The sequence below is a fragment of the Protopterus annectens genome, chromosome 10.part0, assembly GCF_019279795.1.
Source record: "Protopterus annectens isolate FY-2018-M chromosome 10.part0, PAN1.0, whole genome shotgun sequence".
NCBI classification, from domain to species: domain Eukaryota; kingdom Metazoa; phylum Chordata; order Ceratodontiformes; family Protopteridae; genus Protopterus; species Protopterus annectens.
Genome location: NC_056744.1, coordinates 767,826,752 through 767,847,450, shown reverse-complemented (window position 1 = coordinate 767,847,450; position 20,699 = coordinate 767,826,752). Strand labels below are relative to the sequence as shown.

Genomic DNA, 20,699 nt, shown 5'->3' with positions numbered 1-20,699 from the left:
AACATATCTACAATGACAAGACAATACTTCTTATTTTCACATTTATGCAACTCTGTGAAATCCATACAAATAGTATGAAATGGATACGGTGGTGTAGGGAAACTCCCTTGCTTGGGCTTTAACGCCCCTTGTGCATGATGCTTATTACAGATGTGGCATAACGAACAAAATTTTTTAGAATAATTTGTGAATCCATACGTCGTGAACACTTGGTTCACCAGCTGTACCATCCCCCCTGTTGAGACATGACACTGCCCATGGCTCAACAAAGCTGCATATCTAAACAAATTAGACAGCAATATCGGTTTCCCTTCTTTAGAGATGTACAGCCCCTTTTCGAGAATTGCTCCTCGTTTTACCCATCTTTGTTTTTCAGTTTGCGTAGTAAGTGTTTGCATTGTCTTTAACATTTCTAAGTCTAAAATCTGAGAAGGTTGTAATTCCTTATTCAAAAGAAATACTTCTGAAGCTGCCTGCTTTGCAGCTGTATCAGCTTTCGCATTACCTTTTGAAATCCTGTCCTGTTGCTTGGTATGAGCTGTGCATTTACAAATAGCTACTTTCTGAGGTAACTGAATAGATTCTAAAAGATCTAAAATAAACTGTGCATGATTGATTAGTTTGCCAGTAGATGTTATTCCTCGATTTTTCCACTGTTGCGCAGAAACATGTACAGTAGAAAAAGCATACTGGCTATCAGTAAAAATGTTCACACATTTACCCTTTGCTAAGGTACATGCCCGTGTCAAGGCAATCAATTCTGCTGCCTGTGCAGGTAAACTATGTAGTAAAGATTTCGCTTCTACAATGTCAGTATCAGAAACTACTGCATATCCTACTAGGTTCTGTCCTGCAGGACCCCTTTTGCATGAGCCGTCCATGTAGTATGTCACCTCGGCATCATCCAAGGGAACATCCGTAAGATCTTTTCTAGGCAGTGTCTTTTGCTCAATCAGCTGCAGGCAGCTGTGTGGTGTGCCATCTGCAGGGGTTGGGAGCAAGGTAGAAGGGTTCAAAGTTGTACATTGTTCAATTGTCATATGAGGTTGGCTCAACAATAGTCATACAGGAAAGATGCCTAGCAGGGGAAAGATATGCTACCTTCTCTTGCAGTAAAATAATCGTGACTGCATGAGGCACTCTCAGTGTGGGAGGGTGGAACAACACTACTGAGGCTGAAGCCTTTACTGCCATTGCAGCTGCAACCACTGCTTGTACACAGTGAGGTAAAGACCATGCCACTGGATCCAGTTGTGATGAATAATAAGCAATAGGGCGTTGCTTGTCCCCATGCTGCTGTGTTAACACTGATGTTATATAACCTTGCTTACAATCTACAGTTTGGAAAAAACGTTTATGATAGTTTGGTAATCCCAAAACTAATGAGGACGCTATTAACTGTTTCAGTTTTCCAGAAAGCAGATTCTGCTTCTGGTGTCCATTGTAATAAATCCTGTGCTGCCATAGGCTTTTTATAAATCAGGTTAGCCAACGGTGCAGATTCCAAAGCATAGTTTAGAATCCAACTCCGACAAAAATTAGTCGTACCCAGGAGGGACATCATTTCCTTCTTGGTAGTGGGTTTTGGTGCTTGCAAAATCGCTATTTTTCTGTCCTCATCGAATGTCCTACCTTCCTTGGATATTACATATCCCAGGTATTTAACTTGTTTTTTCCAAAGCTGCAGTTTATTCTTGTTTACTTTGTCTTTCATTGGCTAAAAATTGTAATAGCGCTATGGTATCCTCTTTACAATCTTGCTGGGTGGGGGACGCCAGCAGGATATCATCAACGTAAAGCAAAATCTGTCTACCTCTCGGTTGGATTAACCCTGCCAAGTTGCTTGCCATTTCTTGTGAGAATATTGTTGGACTTTCACAATACCCCTGTGGTAGTCGCGTATATGTATACCTTTTCCCCTGAAATGTGAATGCAAACCAATGCTGGCTGTCAGGGTGTGTTGGTATCGAAAAGAATGCATTGCTGATATCTACCACAGAAAAATATTTCTGTTGAGGTTTTAAATCATTCAACAGGGTGTGTGGGTCAGGCACTGTAGGTGCCCTTGGTATCACTGCGTCATTTACAGCTTGTAAATCTTGGACCATACGCCATTCTCCATTCGCTTTCTTAACAGGAAATAAGGGTGTGTTGCATGGTAAATCAGGAGATTCCACCATCACCCCTTCCTTAAGTAAAGCTGCTATAATAGGTTTGATTCCTACCTCTGCATCTTTTCTTAAGGGATACTGTCTCTTTTGTGGTCTAAATGCTGACTTTGGCGTAATAGTAACTGGTCCCGCTGTACAAATAAGTCCTACATCTGATTTTCCTGTCGACCAGAGATTTTCTGGTATATTCTGTAAGGCATTCTCTTCCTTCTTCAATAGGAGTGCCAATCAGCTGTCCTTGCTAGACTGCAAGTGTACAGCTGGGTGGGTCTGAGTTATCCAATTCAGCTTCTGCATTTGTATTCCCTGTTCTGACAGTTCTAACTCTGTCTGTTTTTCCCATCTCATGACTTTTTCTCCTACGTCTACCCATTTTACATTCTTGTCCTTAGTTAAGCTAACGTGGTAATCAATTAGATTTATAAAGTGCAAAGAACTCCTGGGGCAATGAAAAGCTGGCTACACTGTTCCCTTCTGTGTCCCAGTACAGATTACGTAATATCAATCTGTTTGCACAATTTCTAAACAATTCTTGCTCATATTCCTTATCAGGTCCTGGTGTATTACAGTAATACAGAGTACAGTGCAACAAATGCTGTTTATCAGTGTCAAGGGAGGGGAACTTGCTGATGGCTATGTTCATCAACTCTTCGGTCACTGCCCCTGGACCAGTCGTAACCAAGTCCTGGCTGTACCAATAAAACATTTCACCCATCGATTGCAGTGCAAAGGTATCAATTTGTTGCTGTGCTTCCATACCCTGCATAGTCGGAACTACTGCTATACCAAATAGCTGCATAAGGTCTCTGCCCAAGAGGTTTACTGGGCATTTTGCAGAAACAACAATTTTGCTTTTCTGGGTCGATCCTGAAACAGGATCAGTTATCACAATATTATGGGAGAGGGGCTCCCGATACAGCTGTCCATTAGCTGCTTTCACTAATATGTAATCAGGTGAGACTGAATTCTCTGGCAGTTTGGAGGGATGTACCAGGGTCCGTGATGCCCCTGAGTCGCACAAGAATCTGACTTCCCTCCCTTCTACCAGGAGTATAACTTCTGGTTTCGTGTCTGCTAAATAGAGCTTTAAGCTCAATAAAGCCAAATCCAATATTTCATTTTCTTCACTATCTGTGACTTCTTGCACTTCCAATATATCTTTTGTCACATTCTCTACTCCCTCTATCACGTACTCATTTGTCCTTTCTCCGCTATCCCCTTCTAGTGATTCCTGACTGTCATATAGTCAGTCCTCACCATCCTCCCGTGGTTGCCTTCTTGTTTTTCTTGCAATCCCTTGCCAAGTGTCCTTTCTTACCGCATTTAAAACATTCACCCCTTTTCTTTCACCCTTCAAAGTCTTCTGATCACTGATCAGATTGTTTGTTTCCCTGGGCATTTCTCTTGCCCTTTTTCCAGACTGTACTACATATGCTTGTGCTCCATCTTCTACAAAAAATACTTGGGCTTTCTTTTTCTTTTTGCTATTAAAATGCCTTTCGGCATGTCTAGCATACTCAAGCAATGACTGTAGCTTGCTTGTACGATGATCTACCATGTGTTTTGTAATAAAGCTGCTTATAGGTGCAATACTGCCTTTCAGAAATGCATTCTTTAGCTGCTGCTCGTATGGGGAATCGTGTGTCTGATCTTCAGGAACCTGCATTCCACAATGGTTATTAACATTCTAATAGTCTGGCATAGTATCGGTCAGTAGCTTCATCTTCCTGTTGGATGCATTGATTAATGCAAGTCCAGTCTGCCCTAGGCTTCCATTTCTCAGAGATTCGGTCTGTAAGACCTTTCACTCTGTTGTCTAACTCTGCGCTGCTATGTGGGAGGAGCCTGAGCGCAATATCACTGGGATTCCAGTCGCCACTAATCATGTGCCAATCTGGTCCCACAATTTGTCTGACTACTTTTTCTACCTCTTCTCCGTTTAAGTTATAATTCAGCCTCATTCCTTGCAAATCTTCTAAGAACTTTCGAAAATTAACTTTTGGATGGGGAATTCCCTCAGTGGCTTTCCGGATGTCTTCCGGAGTCCAGGGTCTATACACTAGAATAGTTGGGTCCTGACCATCTTGCCCTGCCTGAGGATTAGGCACTTCTATAAGTGGGCATATTTCTTCTTCACTCATAAATCGTGAATTTCTACCCATTTGATATAACTCAATGCCCCCTTTTGAGTTTCCTGCCCGTGTTCGAGACCTGGTCTCGACGGGATCTCTAAACGGTTTTGCTTTTGTAGCGTCTCTACTCATAGTAACAGCAGGATATCGCAGGGGTGGACTAGCTTGTTCTCTTGCCTCATATTCTGGTAAAGGAGGCGGAGGGGCTGATGCTATTACTGAGTTATTGTCCTCCTTATCTGAAAACATTGCTTTTGAATTATTACTCTTTTGTTCCGTTTGGTTTGCTTCCTCAATCCACCTGTGTGCCTGAGGAATTCCTAATTGACGTTGCTTTTTTACCCGACCTCTAGAATCGGTTTTAAGCTGTTTGACAAGTGAGGATTTTTCTAATTTACCATCAAATTCATACTTATTAACCCATTTTGAATAGTATTTAATATTATCAGCACACTGTGACTGCATGTATTTCGCGTCTTCGGTTAACGGCAGATTTTGGGACCTTTTTGTACAATTATTACCCATTTTTTGTTCTACCCTTTTAATCGTTACGTAACTCCTTATTTTTTTTTAACATGGTACCACGAATGTTTTTATAGTCTCTTCAGAATGACTGCCTACCTGCTCTCTTTCCCTGATCTATGACAAGACAGTAATCTTTCTGTCCCTGACTTATAAACAAAGACTCTAACAGAACAAATACAAATCTAGTCCCTGATCTAAAACAGAAAAAAGAAGGTAGATTCACCTTACCTGAGCCTTCATGATTGATCACCTGGTTTGAGTAAACCCGTCCTTCAATCACAGATCAGAAAATGGCTGGCCTCTTTTGTACGACAATTCAGTCGGAGGACTTTTCAAATAAGAAGAACCGATGTGGTTTCTTCACTGTACGGTTTCAAGCCACCTGGCCTGTCTGAGCCAAGGCGAAGTGAAGGTTTCCGGTCCAAAGGACCAGTTGTCAAAGGAAAAAACTTCAAAGACCAATACACGTAAGGTTCAGTTAAGGCACTTTAATTTACTTGCAGCAAGGAGACAAAAACATGCAAATACAAGGATTTGTCTAACTACTAACAGGAAGTATGTTCATTCTTATACTATTTTACAAGACATGGCCTTCTAAGCTGACGTAATCAAACACAACTTTCAGTATTGTTCTACAGCAGATGTTACTCAGATTTTCTGCTGACATGACTAGATTTGTGAGAAACTTTTCAGAAAAACAACCTGGTCTTGGTGACTATTAATCCGTTTACAAGCTTCTATTGTACAGTGTTACATTTCAAGGTACTCTTCTAATACAGATACAAGCAAATGCTGATTGCAGTTCATATTTTCAAGCAGGCTTTGTACTAATTATCTGTAACCTCTACAGCTGTATATTTTCTCATGGCACAGCGGAACTTCTTGCCTAAGTTTCATACAAGTAGTATTGTTCTATTCATTATTTTCCTAATGGAAGCAGAAATCACCTGCTTCTCAGTAAATTTCCAAGGCACAAGCAAGATTTTAGCTAACAGTACAAGGTCAGAAAACAACTGCAGTTTGTACAGATTTATGCAGTATGAAATAGAATAAATGTGTTAACCCTTTTCAAGTTCTAAATGCACTAAGCATATTGCTAATACACACATTAATACATATTTCTCTAACAAGGAGGCTCAACATTTAAAAGCCATGATAAAAAGAGAGAAAAATGGTGATGTTATAATCAATCGTCTCCAGGAGCAGATGATATTCCTTTGGAAGTTGGGAGGGAAGAAAGTGAAAATGTTTTGACATTGTTGTAAAAGGGGAAGTCCCAGTATCTTGGAAGAAAGACCCTTCAGACCTAGCTTCACATAGACCCATTTCAATTATAAAGGGTTTGTCTATACTAGATAAGGGAATGGCAAATGTGTTGCCATAATTAATAGATCTGTATCTGTGTGGCTTTATGAAAGGGAGGCAAACATTTGACAACATTAATAGAACGATGATCTAGAGGGAAGTATAATGTAAGAAAGCACAGCAGTTGCTGGTTCTTCATAGGTGTGTACTAGGGTAATGGCCCCGGAGTCTTTACAAGCCTAGCCTTTAGATTACCCTAGCATTGTACCACCCGACCTTAGTTCCCAGTGCCTCTGTTGAGTAGAGCCATTGGAGTTATCCCCAAAGTGAATTTTCTATTTCCCATTCAATCATCAAGGTTTTAATTGAAGAGGGTCAGCGAGGTGCTCTGCTTGACATGTATGGGAAGTCTATTCCATAGCATGGGTAGTCTCTGGGTTATGAACCTGTCCCTCCAGTACGTTCTGTTGATTTTGGTAATGAGGTTGAGGTCTGTGGAGCATGTGGTGTGGAGGGATTGGGGTTTCTTTAGATGTAGCATTTCTAACAGAGCTGGGTCAGACATGGCTTTGTAAGTCGAGCAGAGATTGCCTGTAAGTAGGCGATATGAGACCGAGAATAGTTGAGTTTTTTGAGCCTGTCCATGTAGGACAAGTGTTTAAGGCCTAGGATCCGCTTTGTGAGGTACTTTTGCGGCCTCTCCAGTTGTTGCAGATGTCTAGTGAGGTGCATGCCAAATGGGGCATTTTACTCTATGATTGGCCTAATGATGGAAGAGTAGAGGCAGACAAGGACCTCTTTCTTCTTGGATGCAAAACCCTTAATAATGAGATGTGCCACATAGAAGGGCTTTCTGACCACAGTGGCAATGTGGTGACCAAAAGAGAGGTTGCTGTCAACCTGTGTTCCCAGATCTCTTATAACGCCTTCCGCATTCAGTGGACTACCATCAGTGTGGTAATTCATAGGAACTGGGTTTTTCCCAAAGAGGATAACGATGCATTTTTTGGCATCGAGCTTAAGGCCATGGTTCTGACACCAGTCGTTGGTCTCAGTGAGGCCATTCTGTAGGATGTCAACATCACTTGGGGAGTTAATAATAGCTCCCAACTTGCAATTGTCTGCGAACTTTGTCAGCCAGAGTCTCTTCATGTTGGCCTGGACTTCAGAGAAGTAGATATCAAACAGGAGACGACCCAGGACTGAACCCTGTAGGACTCCATTTGTGACTAGTCAGCAGTCTGAGGAGTCAGCTGCTTTCACACTGTGGGTTCCCTCTGTGAGCCAGTTTGCAACCCACCTAACGATACAGGGGTTGATGTGTAACTTAGTGAGTCTTTCTGTGATTCCTGAGTGAGGAATGGTATCAAAGGCCTTGGCCAGATCAAGGAAGGTTGTATGAACCACCTTGCCTTCATCCACAGCTCTGGTGACTGACTCAAAGAAGTTGACTAAGTTGAGCAGGCATGCTCTACCCTTCACAAAACCAAACTGTGTGCGATCCAGAGTTTGGAGATTACCTATATCCATGATGATGCATTCCATAGCTTTGCATTTCAGATTCGTCAGGCTAATGGGGCAATAGTTTCCAGGGTCTGTAGTCGCTCCTTCTTTGTGAAGAGGGATGACTGTAGCAGTGTGCCATTCAGTAGGGACAAAGCCTGAGGTGAGGCTGTAATTGAACAGGGCAGACGGGTGAGGTGCCAGTTCACTCTGTAGTTCATGTAGAACACAGCCAGGGATATTGTCAGGTCCCATAGAAGTATTCTTGGCCTTGGACAGTGCTGTTTTAACCTGTGCAGCAGAAATACTGGGTGCCTGGCAGTCTACTGATATTGTGATTGGTCCTTTGGGGGGGGGGTAAAGTTGGCACTGACTCTGTCGGCCAGTATATTGGCAGTATCTGTTGGCTCAGTATAGGAGGTACCATTGTGCAGTAGCTTAGAGCAAATCTGGGTATTGCCGTGGCGATTCTTTACATAAGTATATAAGGCCTTGTGGTTGTTTTTACTGTCTGTTGCAATTCTGTTTTCTTAGCTAGCTTTAGAGGATTTGATGAGGATCTCAACTTTTTATTGAGGCTTGGGACTTGACCTTATTCTGCATCAGTTTCTTCCTCCTGTTGTAGAGTTTGTTTATGGCAGGGGACCACCAGATTGGCTTCCTTTTTTTGGAGGAGAGCGTCTTGGTTCTATTGGGAATGGTGAGATCCATGCATTTGTGTACGTGTTCGTACAGTGCATTGGTGTATGATTTGGCAGTCATGCAACTATTTTCTGTTTGCATGGGTGCCGTGAAGTTAGCCACTCATGTTTTTAGGAGCCCAAAGTTAGCTTTGGAGAAGTTTTTCTTGGTGGCTACCTTTGCAGGGGGGTGTGGATTTCCAAGGTGATCAGTTTATGGTCGGATCTAATAAGAGAGGAGCTTGACCATTGGTTTTGAGCAATGGTCACTCATATTAGTAATGACCAGGTCAAGGATGTTGCTACCTCTGGTGGGGGTAAGAACGAGCTGGTCCAGGGCATTGGAATTAATGAACTCCAGGAAACATTGGGCAAGTGTTTTGGTACACGAGTAGTTTTCCCAGTTAATGGAGGGTAGTTGAAGTCGCCAAGTATGAGAGTGTTAGGTTGGACCCTAATATTCTCCAGGGTGCTTAGGAATGTGGAGTGTGAGTCTTGGGACATGATTGTGGACCTATGGCAGGCTACGACCTGAATCGCTGTCTTACCCAGTGTTAGCTGCACCTGAAGTATATCTGATGCGTTATATTGGACTTCCAGTCTGGAGGTGTGTGCATCCTTTATGAATATGGAAAGACCACCAGCTTTGGAGCTTCGGTCCAAGTTCTGGGGCCGAAAGGTGTGGAAAGAGTTATAGCCTGATAGTGTAGGGGGTGCTTTGTGCTGCCTTGAACCAGGTCTCTGTTACAGCACAAATGTCAATGTTATCCATTTTAAGGACTGCTTCGAGCGAGTGCATTTTGAGATTTAGACTTCTAGTGTTGAGCAGCATGACCATCAGATTGCATTTGTTTGTAGCTGTTATGGTGGTAATTTGGTCTTTGGAACACCGCCTAGAAAAGGCACTACAAAGGTGGCAAGTATTCGGAAGCCCAGGGGTGTCAGATGCAGGCCATCTCTGGCAAAGCATCAAGGTCTGTCATTCATGTCATCCCAGGCAGACAGATACTGGACCCCTTTAGAGTGACACCAGAAACTTAGCCAATAGTTGAAATCACTCATTTTCCACTTGTACTGTGGTATCATTCTGGGTTATGGTAGGATGCTGGTCAGGGCTAGGGTCATGCCCGCCTGGGCTACATAATCTGAGAGCTCCTCCATGTCTCTCTCTTCGTGTAGTTCAGTTAAGGTATGTCTCAGGTCATTCACACCCACATGTACAATGACTGAGTCATATTTGTACCTTTTGTTGAGGGACCTGAGTGCATACGTTATGTGCCAGATCCTGGCACCTGACAGGCAGCTGACTGTTACTTTCTCCTTATTCAACCTAGTAAGTGGGACATCAGTGTGCCTCACTATCAAGTCACCTATGACTAGTGTGTTGGGCATGCTGTTTTGCCTTAGGGGCTTTGGTTGAGTGGTGCACTGTTTAGGAAAGTTTTGTCTTGTGATTAGTGTTGCGTTGTGGTTGAGTGCGTTTCTGCCTTGGAGGTCTCTGCTGTTTGGGTAGATTTTTATTGAGAGCCTCCGCGAAAGTGGGTGTGTGGTTTGTGTTTTTATATGAAGGCAGTGCTGGTGTGTGTTCTGGAGCGCAATGTGTTCCATGTGGTGTGGTGCAAGTGTTGACCTTCTCCTCTTGACCAGTATTCCAGTCTTGGCTGGAGAGTACGTGGCTCCCAATTTGGATATATAAGTGCATCTCTCGCAAGTCCGAGTGTTGGGGAGGTAAGAGGAGACTGTTGTCGGTGTACATGAGGCAGTTGCTACATTGCCTCAGGATGCCCAAATTCACCAGGTTAATAGGAGAAAGCACAGAGAACTGACCTTTAGTCATGCCTGGAAGGGTGGGCATTTAATAAGTACTGGAGCGGTTTCTTTGTAGACCTTTTAGTGCTGATAGCACTTTTGCGTGCTACAATAATTGCTACAAGAAGTCTGGTAAAGTGCTAGACTAATACACTAGTAAAAGTGCAGGAGAAGAGAGAACTAGCAGATCTAAGGGAAAAAATTGAAGAGCAGACTTTGGCACCACTCAGAAGCTTACAAACAGTCCTGGATACAGCAAATCTGTATCTGGACTAGACTAGTTACTGGAAAGGTGGGAAACAAGCACAAACACAAACTTTTAAACCAGAAAGTTGAAAGATATGGAAAGACTGCCCAAACAGCCAATAAACTACAATTTCTGGGCCAGAATCCACTCCTCTTGTGGTAGATGGCTACCTAGTGCTTACAACTCCCACTGACAAGCTAGAAGGCTTCCCTCCGACACAGAAAGGCTTGGGGGGCTCAGAAACTTACAAACAGTCCTGGATACAGCAAATTTGTATCTGGACTAGACTAGTTATAGTAAAGTTGGAAAACAAGTGCAAATGCTGGCTTTAAAATCAGAAAGTACAAAAAGATGGAAAAAACTGACAAACGGCCAATGAACTGCAATTTCTGGGCCAGAATCCATTCCTCTTACGGTAGATAGCTACCTAGTGCTTACCACTGTCACTGATAAGCTAAAAGGCTTCCCTCCAACACAGAAAGGCTTGAGGGGCTCAGAAGCTTACAAATGGTCCTGGATACAGCAAATCTGTATCTGGACGAGACTAGTTACAGGAAAGGCAGGAAACAAGCTTAGAATTTTTTTTTTTTTTTTTGCAATTAAATTAACAAATGACTAAAAACAAGCGCAGAAGACAGTAAATTAGGAGGCTACTAACAAGCAGTAATAAGTTCAGAGTAAGAGCAACTGAACAGATAAGAGCACACAGAACAACAAACTAAGACAGTTACAAGTAAGAACAGCTGAATAAAGTATATTTTTTTGACAGGGGGGGGGGGACAGCAGGATTAAGAGGCTACAGGGGTTGTCATTCCCAAATGCTCTCTCTGTACACAGTAGATAAAGCTGAAGAGATGGGACTAGTAGGAGTGTCTGAAATCAAAATAAGATCTCACTGTACTTAGTTGAGTGAGCAAATGAGATGGACCCAGAAGGAGTGTCCAGACACACATTTACAAGAGGGGCATGCAATTTCAAAACAACCAGCATTAACACCACAAGAACAGGGGGGGGGTGAGAACCAACTGTAGACACACAGAGAGACCACAATATTCAATTCAGTTAATATTCAGCAAAAAAAATGCAGTACTATATGAAAAAAGTACAGATAAGTGTACATAATTTAGCTTGTACGTCCAGTTGATTGCAGATAGATCTTAGCCAGCAACAGCTCAGATGCAGAGAAAGCACTCAGTAGAATCTGCTGAGATTCTGTGAATAGAGTAATGATGGCATTTGCATTGCTTGGTGTAATAGGATTAATCAAGATGATATATGATGAATCAGAGGCAAGAATTAAGGTGGGAGGGTTACACTCCCAACAAGCTGTGACTGAGCAGAGGAACTAGGCCACAATGTTCTATTTCCCCTTTGCAATGTGCTTTATATTTAGAGCCAATTACAAATTCAAGGGTATAAATTGTAATAAAAAAAGTTAGCTTTATTTGTGGATATTATTTTGTACATGGTTTCAAGTCTTTTAATGATATAAAATTAATGAAGATAAAGCAAAAGCTGTAGCTATAAACTGTGTGCCCACACCTGAATTTGTTCAGCAGTAGGTATGATAAGATGAAGTATTTAGGTGTATGGATTAAAATGGATTCTGTTATAAGAGTATGTGGATAGAGACGTAACAAAAGATAATACAAAAGTAAACTGGAAGGTTTTGATTATGGGTTGTAAAATACAAGAAGTGACCATGTTGTAATCCTTTTAGTTTTATACACAGGTCAGGCATATTCTTATCAACCAGAGGAGAGTTGCAAACAGTAATTAATAAATTGAGTTGAATGAGTTCATTTTGGAAGGAAACAGGGTAAGAGTCAAGTTGCATCAGTTGATTCTCCCTTTAGAACAAGCTGGTTTAGCATTACCCGATTTGAAAGGATATTTTGAGTTTATGGGATTTAAGGCTCGTATACATACATAACACAAGCAGAAGGTTGTATATCAGATTGTAAAAGTATGGTGATGAAACGGGGGAGGGGTTCAAGAAGTAAAGAGAGAGTAGGATTTTGGATGCAGGCCCTTGAGGGAGAACAAGCATGTAGAATATTCATAAAACTGCAGAAATTATTCAAAGAGCTAAGCCAACATGGGAAAGAAGATTTTACCAATATGGATGACTAAGTAGGGATATAAAAAATGGGCAAGAGAAGGCTAGACTTTACTGGAGAAAATTAGCAAAAGAAACAAGGTTAGGAGCAAGTAACTAGAGAGGGAAAGGTAATAGAGTGGCATAAGACCAAGCTGAAGTTTGGACTGCAGGTTAAAGATTACCTTCCCTACGATGGAGTAATGTGAGAGTTTAGGCAAAGAGAAAGGAATAGGGGAAAGTTAAAGGGAACAGAAGTTGTTAAATGCGTAGTCAGTGGGGCATATAAAAGTATTGCATGATAACTATAAAAATCAATTAGAGGAGTTAGAAAAGATTGGAAAGGGAGACTGGAAAGGCAGTTTACAAAGGAGCAATAGAAGGATGTCTGCATGATTCCAAAGTGTGGAACAACGTCTAGAGGGTTTAGGATTCTTGCATGGATGATTTTGGATAGGAATTTTTATACCCCAAGCAGAATTCAGAGATGTTTCTTTGGGGAGACCACAAACTCTGGAGATGTAATGGAAGGACACAGGTAATTCTGTGAATATACTATCTGAAGTAGTTAACTTCATTTTATCTGCAACCTGTGGGTATATGGATCCATATCGGATCCGAGCCGGCAACTTTTTCTTTTTTCTAGCATCTGCTCCAAGCTCCGAGCTCCTCCCCTTACTCATAATGCCCTACCATCTCCTATCTTCCCTCAGATCTCATTTGCCACGCCAGTAGCATGCATTGTGGTCTCCTTTGCTCTGAGCTCAGGGATAGTAAGTGGTATTTTTTTCTGGTATCTAGGTGTGTTTGAGTAAAATTTTCCCTTCCTCCCCTTGTGTAGTATCTCGCTTGGTCGTCGGTGTTTTAAAAAAAAAAAAGTTTTGTATGGAGTAGTAGTTAGGCCTGCCCTTTCCCTACCTGTGTATTTGTGAATTTGCAGAGGTAGTGTTTGTACCTTTCAGTGCAGGACTATGGCTGACCAGCTGAAGCCTGTCTTTAAAAAATGTATAGAATTTGGCCATAAGCTCGCCCCGGCTGATGGTCACACTCTGTGTGTAATTTGCTTGGGAGTGGCACATTTGTCCACTCAATGTGCTGTCTGTTCAGGTTTTAACACTAGGGCCCTTAGGGATCGTAAGGCCAAGCTAGTTGCCAAAGGCCTTCTCCCTGCTGCCATGCTGGAATCTGCCTCTGTCTCTATTGTACCACCTCCCACCCAGACAGGGACTCAACCTACCTCTTCTTCTGGTGATGGGTCTTCCAAGGACAAATCTTCAGTCAGCGTGACTGACAAAGATAAAGAAAAAGAGAAAGAAAAGGATAAAGAAAGGTGCAGAGAGTAAAGGGAGAAAAAGGACAGGCATCATAAGAGATCCCCAGACAGGGAGCTCTTTCCCAGCCCCCCATCGAAGACCATAAGGCCTGTTTCTCCACGGCTCCGGTCTCCTCGTTTCTCACTAGAGCCTTTGGAACATTTGGACCTGAGGCCTTCCTCTCCACTGCGCAGACCAGCCAGATCTGAGTTGGTGGCCTCTTCGAGGTCGACTCTGAGCCTATCAGACATGGATATGGACAGGATGATGCGGAGATTTATTCAGACCCAAATTCAGATGGGAGTTTTGCCAGGCTCCTCTCCCTCTGGAGGGGGGAACTCCATGCCTCTTTTCCACCCCATCTCTCCTTCCCCGATCTGTGCTTCGGCTTTGGGGCTCTTGGATCCGTGGTTTTTCGGAGCTGGTAGCTTGGCGCCAATTGTTCCTTCAACCTCGACTCCAGCCATTACCTTGAGTTCCTCAGATCCGACTTGTTCAGATCCAAATGACTCTTGGAGCTGCGGACAGGGAGTCAGACCAGGGAGAATGGATTCTTCGGCTCTGACCTTTTCGGATCCGATCCGTTCCCTCAGACCTCAGGCTACCCTTGGTTTCGGCTCCAGTCCCCGCTTCAGATCCGGGAAGGGCTTTTCCCTCAGCCTTTGAAGCAGTGGAGAGGGTTCTGTCCGAGGGATTGAGCTCCCAGCTCATCCCCTCTGATACCACCCAGGCCCCCCTGGATTTGACGACGACTCCCTTCATCCTGTCTCAGGGACAGCCCGTGCCAGAGGATCACCAGGTTAATTTCCATGAGGAAATCCCTGTGGCTCATGGATCCCCTTCGGAAAGTCCCACTGAAGAGGGTCACCGTAAGTGCAAGTGCAAAAGGAGGCACTTGGACTGCCCCGGGTCCCTCACCATGGACACTGACTTAGATGAAGGAGAAGGTTCCCCCAGGTCACCTCCCGAAGACGTCTCCTTCGGAGAAATTATGGAGATCCCCCGCCAGAGGGAAGGTTGGTCAGCCCCAAAACCTTCTGGGGATGAGACAGTGTTCCTGGAGGCCTTTGGCATGGGCCCATCTACTTCCTGGGTGTCCCCGCCAGCAGAACCCTTGGTGGACCTCATCACCACAAGGGTATGGAAGGAGCCTGACACCATAGAGCCCATCCCCAAATGCCCTGACAAGGTTTTATCTCCCCCTTCTGACAGAGAACCCTGGTCAAAAGGAGCCCCAGTTGATGCTATGTTGGTTGCAGCGGCCACAAAGAAGGAACTAGCACAGGAGAGTTCCTCAGTCCACCGTCCAGACAAGGAGTCCAGGTCAGCAGATAGGTTTGGGAAGCGCGTCTACTCCTCAGCGACCTTTTCTATCTGTGCGCTGAATTATTTGGCACGTGATTCGGCTTCAGCGAGACCTTGCTTCGGAATTCGCTGAGTCATCCCCAGAGTCTTTATCGCTGTAGGACAGAGTTGTTCTCGGCAAAAATGTCTACTCTGAAGTCAGTCTCAAACACGTCAATGTGGCTCCTTTCCCATGCCACGGAAGGAGCAGCTAGGGCGGCTGGGACAGGCATAGCCATGAGGCATCATGCCTGGCTCAGGTTGTGTCAGTTCGCAGACCTTTTCAAGGTGTCATTTATCAACGCTCCCTTCGGCTCTTCCCTTTTTGGGAAGACTGTACGTGACACACTTGTCCAGAGCAAAAAGGACGGGAAGACTTTGTCTGCCATCGGAGTCCGCTTCTCTAATCCTCAGCGGTCCTTCTCTTGGAATCAAAGAGGGCAGAAGAAGATGTGGTTCCAAAAATCTCAGTTTTCCCGGGATTCTCAGGACAACTATTCCCCCAGAGGCAGAGGGGGACAGGATCGACGCTGACCCAGAGATAGAGGGGTCCCAGGAATTTCGGGTCTAGGGAATCCTTTTCTGATAGACCTGGTAAGCAGCCCTGAGGGGTTGCCTGACTGTCCTACTCTGGAAGCAGTTGGGGGACGATTGTCCTTACACCCAGCGGCATGGGAGTCCATTACGACAGATCGCTGGGTTTTACAGATATCCAGAGGTTACTCTATCCCATTTGTTGCCCTCCAAATATTACAAAACACCTCATGGATGTTCCACCCGCTCACAGGGAGGCCACAGCTCTAGAGGTTTCAAAGCTGCTTCTCAAACGAGCAATCGAACAGGTCCCCCCGATCAGTCCAGATTAGGCGTCTACTCAAGGTTCTTTTTGGTGCCAAAAAAGACGCGGGACCTCAGGCCTATTCTAGACCTGTCAGCATTAAACCTGTTGGTAGCCAAACAGAAATTCCGGATGGTCACCCTGCAGTCCATTCTACCTGATCTCCGAGAGTGCAACTGGATGTGCTCATTAGACCTTCAGGATGCTTACTACCACATCAAAATACACAGAAGCTCCAGGAGGTTTCTGCGCTTCCGGCTGGAAGCCAGTCATTTTCAGTTCAGAGGCCTACCCTTTGATCTCACCACAGCCCTCAGGGTGTTCAACAAGGTAATGGCAGTTGTAGCGGCTCACCTGAGGCTTCAGGGTATTCAGGTGTTTCCATACCTGGACGACTGGCTCTTCGCTGCGTCCAACAAGCATCAATTGTGTCTGGCCCAAGATTATTTCATTCGATTGGCAGATCTACTGGGGATTACAGTCAGTCTTCACAAATCCCATTTGCAACCAGTACAAATTGTAGACTTCATCGGGGCACGGCTAGACACTTTGCAGATGAAGGTATTCTTAACTCCAGACAGGATCCTACACCTCAGGTGCCACATAGCTTAGATAGCGAACTCCAAGTCTTCAAAGGTGAGCGAGGTTCTCCAGGCTCTGGGCTCCATGGCTGCTGCCATATCAATTTTCCCTGATGCACGCCTTCACATGTGGGTTCTTCAGTGGATTCTGGCTGTTCAATGGTCTTGGCTAGACCTGCCTGTGGAATTTCCCATCAAGATCAGTCATGTCTGCAGGACATCTCTTCTTTGGTGGTTAAGTTCACCGGAGATATCAAAAGGACGCCCCTTCTGGTCATCTCCAGTCCAAGCCACAGTGACCACAGGCACCTCCTAACTCGGGGGGGGGGGGGCACTGTTTGGGAAGGACAGTCCAAGGCACATGGTCCCAGTTAGAGACCAAGTTGCACATAAATGTTCTAGAGATGAGGGCAGTGCTTTTAGCGTTGGAAGCCTTTCACACAGTCCTCCCTCTCGGATTGATTGCAATTCAGTCAGACAACATGTCGGTTGTCTGGTATATCAACAAGCAGGGGGGAACCAGATCATACCCTCTGTCACGAGGCCATGAGAATGTGGGAATGGACGATCTCCACCAGTCGGTTTCTGATAGCAATGCACATTCCGGGGTGCTCCAATATTTTAGCAGACAGATTGAGTCGGGCCATTCTGATGCCTTACGAGTGGTCTCTGAAACGGTCAGTAACGGAGGAGATCTTCCTTGCATGGGGTCAGCCTTGCTGCGATCTCTTCACATCTCCTTCCAACACGAAGTGCAGTGAGATCTTCGCTCGGATTCCCTCACCAGGGGAAATCCCCAAAGACACTCTAGTCCATGCTTGGCCCCCCGGGCTTCTGTATGTTTATCCACCATTGCCACTCATTCCAAAGTTTCTTCAGAAAGCTTGCCAACTTCGGTGCAAAGTGATCCTCATTGTCCCATTCTGGCCTTATCAGGTTTGGCTCCCATTCCTTTGGTCTCATCTCGTAGCTCCCCCGTGGGTTCTGGATCCCTTCTGGATCCCTGCCCAGATCTAATCTCCCATCAGTTGGGGCTACGTCTGCCCGATCTGGGCAGCCTCAAGCTGACAGCCTGGTTGCTCCAGTTCCGTTAATTGCCAGGACTCCCGGTCTTTCATCCCCGGTAAAATCGATTCTGGTGGCTTCTCTTAAAGACTCCACTAGGAAACTTTATTGCAGTAAATGGAAGCACTTTTTCATTTGGGCTTCACAGAGAAAAATAGATCCCTTTACAGCCCCTGTTCCAACAGTGTTGGACTTTCCATCTGGTATCTTTCAGCAAGAAGTTAGTTCCTCCACACTGAAAGTACAATTGGCAGCCATTTCCAGTTTTCACATTGATGAAGACAATATGGCCTTAGCCTCCTCTAGGCTGTGTAAGGCTTTTCTTAAAGGTACTTTTCTGTTACGGCCACCTGTCAAGGATTTAGTGCCTCATTGGGACCTTACTTTTGTTTTACAGACATTGTTGGCTCCTCCTTTTGAACTTGCAGCTTTGGTCGACTTGAAATTTTTGTCCTGGAAGACCGCTTTCCTAGTCACCATTACATCTGCTAGGAGGGTTTCTGAGCTTCAAGCTCTGTCTGCCGTGCCTCTGTATTTGGTCTTCTATAAGGATAGGGTCTCACTCCGTACTAACCCTTCTTTCTTACTTAAAGTGACATCTGAAGCAAACATAAACCAGTCCATTAATCTGCCCGTTTTCTTTCCCAACTTCCAAAATAAAGGTGAATACAAACTACATTTGTTAGATGTTCATAGACAGCTTCATTTTTATCTTCACAGAATGAAGTCTTTAAGCAAGACTCACCAGTTGTTTGTTTCCTTTTCCAAAGCATTTATGGGAAAAGCTATTTCAAAAGTTTCTTTGGACAGATGGTTTGGATGTATTTCACATGCCTACAAAGCAAAAGGTTTATCTCCTCCTGGTATTGTTAAGGCTAACTCTACCAGGTTCATGGCGACTTTTGCTGCTTTTTGGTCTAGGGTGCCTTTGGACGATATTTGTGCAGCAGCGACCTGGGCCAATTCATATACCTTCATTTCCCATTACAAATTAGATCTTATTTCGAGGGGTAGAGCATCCTTTGGCTCTGCGGTGCTCAGGAATATCCTTCCATAAGGGCCTCCCAGGATCGGAGTACCTGGGGACTCTGTCCCACGGGTTGCAGATAAAATGAAGTTAACTACTTCAGATAAAGAAGTTATGTATTCACCATAACATTCCATCTGAGTAGTTATACTTCATTTTTCTGCAACATTCCCTCCCTCCGACCCCCGGACCTTGTCCTGTCTTTTCAGGATTGGTTTGAGTTGCTTATGTTTTTAGTTGCAGCAAACTCGATCTGAGGGAAGATAGGAGGTGGTAGGACATTATGGGTAAGGGGAGGAGCTCGGAGCTTGGAGCAGATGCTAGGAAAAAAGAAAAAAAAAAAGTGCCAACTCGGATCCGATACGGATTTGTATACCCACAGGTTGCAGAAAAATGAAGTGTAACTACTCAGATGGAATGTTATGGTGAGTACATAACTTCTTTTTTTTGAGAATGTAACAAGTTGAACTATTATAAAAACTCATGATAGAGTACTTTGTCAGAAATGACAGGGAGCAGATGGCTGTAATTAAGGCAATAATTCTTTTGAGTTGGGACACAAGATTCTAATTGTCCAGACATAGTAAAGTCTTAACTACTTTGGCTGCCAAAAAAGCAATTACCGTAAAATGGAAATCAAAATCTAATCCAACTGTAACTGAAGTACTAAGTATTGTCATCATCATCTTCTTTCGGCTGTTCCCGTTCGGGGTCGCCACAGCAGATCACCTGTTTCCATTTCTTCCTGTCCTCCGCATCTTGCTCTATCACACCAACCACCTGCATGTCCTCTCTCACCAAATCCATAAACCTTATCTTAGGCCTTCCTCTTTTCCTGTTACCTGGTAGCTTCATCCTTAGCATCTTTTTCCCAATGTACTCAGCATCCCTCCTCAGCACATGTCCAAACCAACATAATCGTGCCTCTCTGGCTTTGTCTCCAAACCTTCCAACCTGGGTTGACCCTCTAATATACGTATTCCTAATCCTGTCCACCTTCGTCACACCCAGTGCAAATCTTAACATCTTTAATTCTGCCACATCCAGCTCAAACTCCTGCCTTTTTGTCAATGCCACTGTCTCCAACCCATATAACATAGCTGGTCTCACTACCCTCTTGCAGACCTTCCCTTTCACTCTTACAGGTACTCGTCTGTCACAAATCACTCCTGACACTCTTCTCCACCCACTCCATCCTGCCTGTACTCTCTTCTTCACCTCTCTTCCACACTCACTGTTACTCTGAACTATTGACCCCAAGTATTTAAACTCATCCACCTTTGCCACCTCTACTCCTTGCATCCTCACCATTCCTCTATCCTCCCTGTCATTCACACACATATATTCTGTCTTAGTCCTGCTGACCTTCATTCCTCTTCTGTCTAGAGCATATCTCCATCTGTCCAGGGTCTCCTCCACCTGTTCCCTACTCTCACTACAGATCACAATGTCATCTGCAAACATCATAGTCCACGGGGACTCCTGTCTGATCTCGTCTGTCAACCTGTCCATCACCATTGCAAATAAGAAAGGGCTCAGAGCTGATCCTTGATGTAACCCCACCTTAAACGCATCCGTGACTCCCACCGCAGACCTCACCACTGTCACACTACCCTCGTACATATCCTGTACCACTCTTACATACTTTTCTGACACTCCTGACTTCCTCATACAATACCACAACTCCTCTCTAGGCACCCTGTCATATACTTTCTCTAAGTCTACAAAAACACAATGCAACTCCTTCTGACATTCTCTGTATTTCTCCATCAACACTCTCAGAGCAAAGATCGCATCTGTAGTGCTCTTTCCCGGCATGAAACCATACTGCTGATCACTAATCATCACGACCCTTCTTAACCGTGTTTCCACTACTCTTTCCCATAACTTCATGCTGTGACTGATCAATTTAATCCCTCTGTAGTTACTACAGCTCTGCACATCACCCTTATTCTTAAAAATCGGTACCAAAACACTTTTTCTCCATTCCTCAGGCATCCTCTCACTTTCCAAGATTTCATTAAACAATCTGGTTAAAAACTCCACTGCCATTTCACCTAA

The 20,699-nt window shown here is 44.2% G+C and overlaps 1 protein-coding gene across 1 annotated transcript in view; it reads left to right on the top strand.

Moving 5' to 3' along the window:
• SLC35D1 (solute carrier family 35 member D1) overlaps positions 1–20,699 on the top strand; it is a 467,863-nt gene that overhangs the window by 385,585 nt on the left and 61,579 nt on the right. The gene's annotated exons all lie outside the window — the stretch shown is intronic.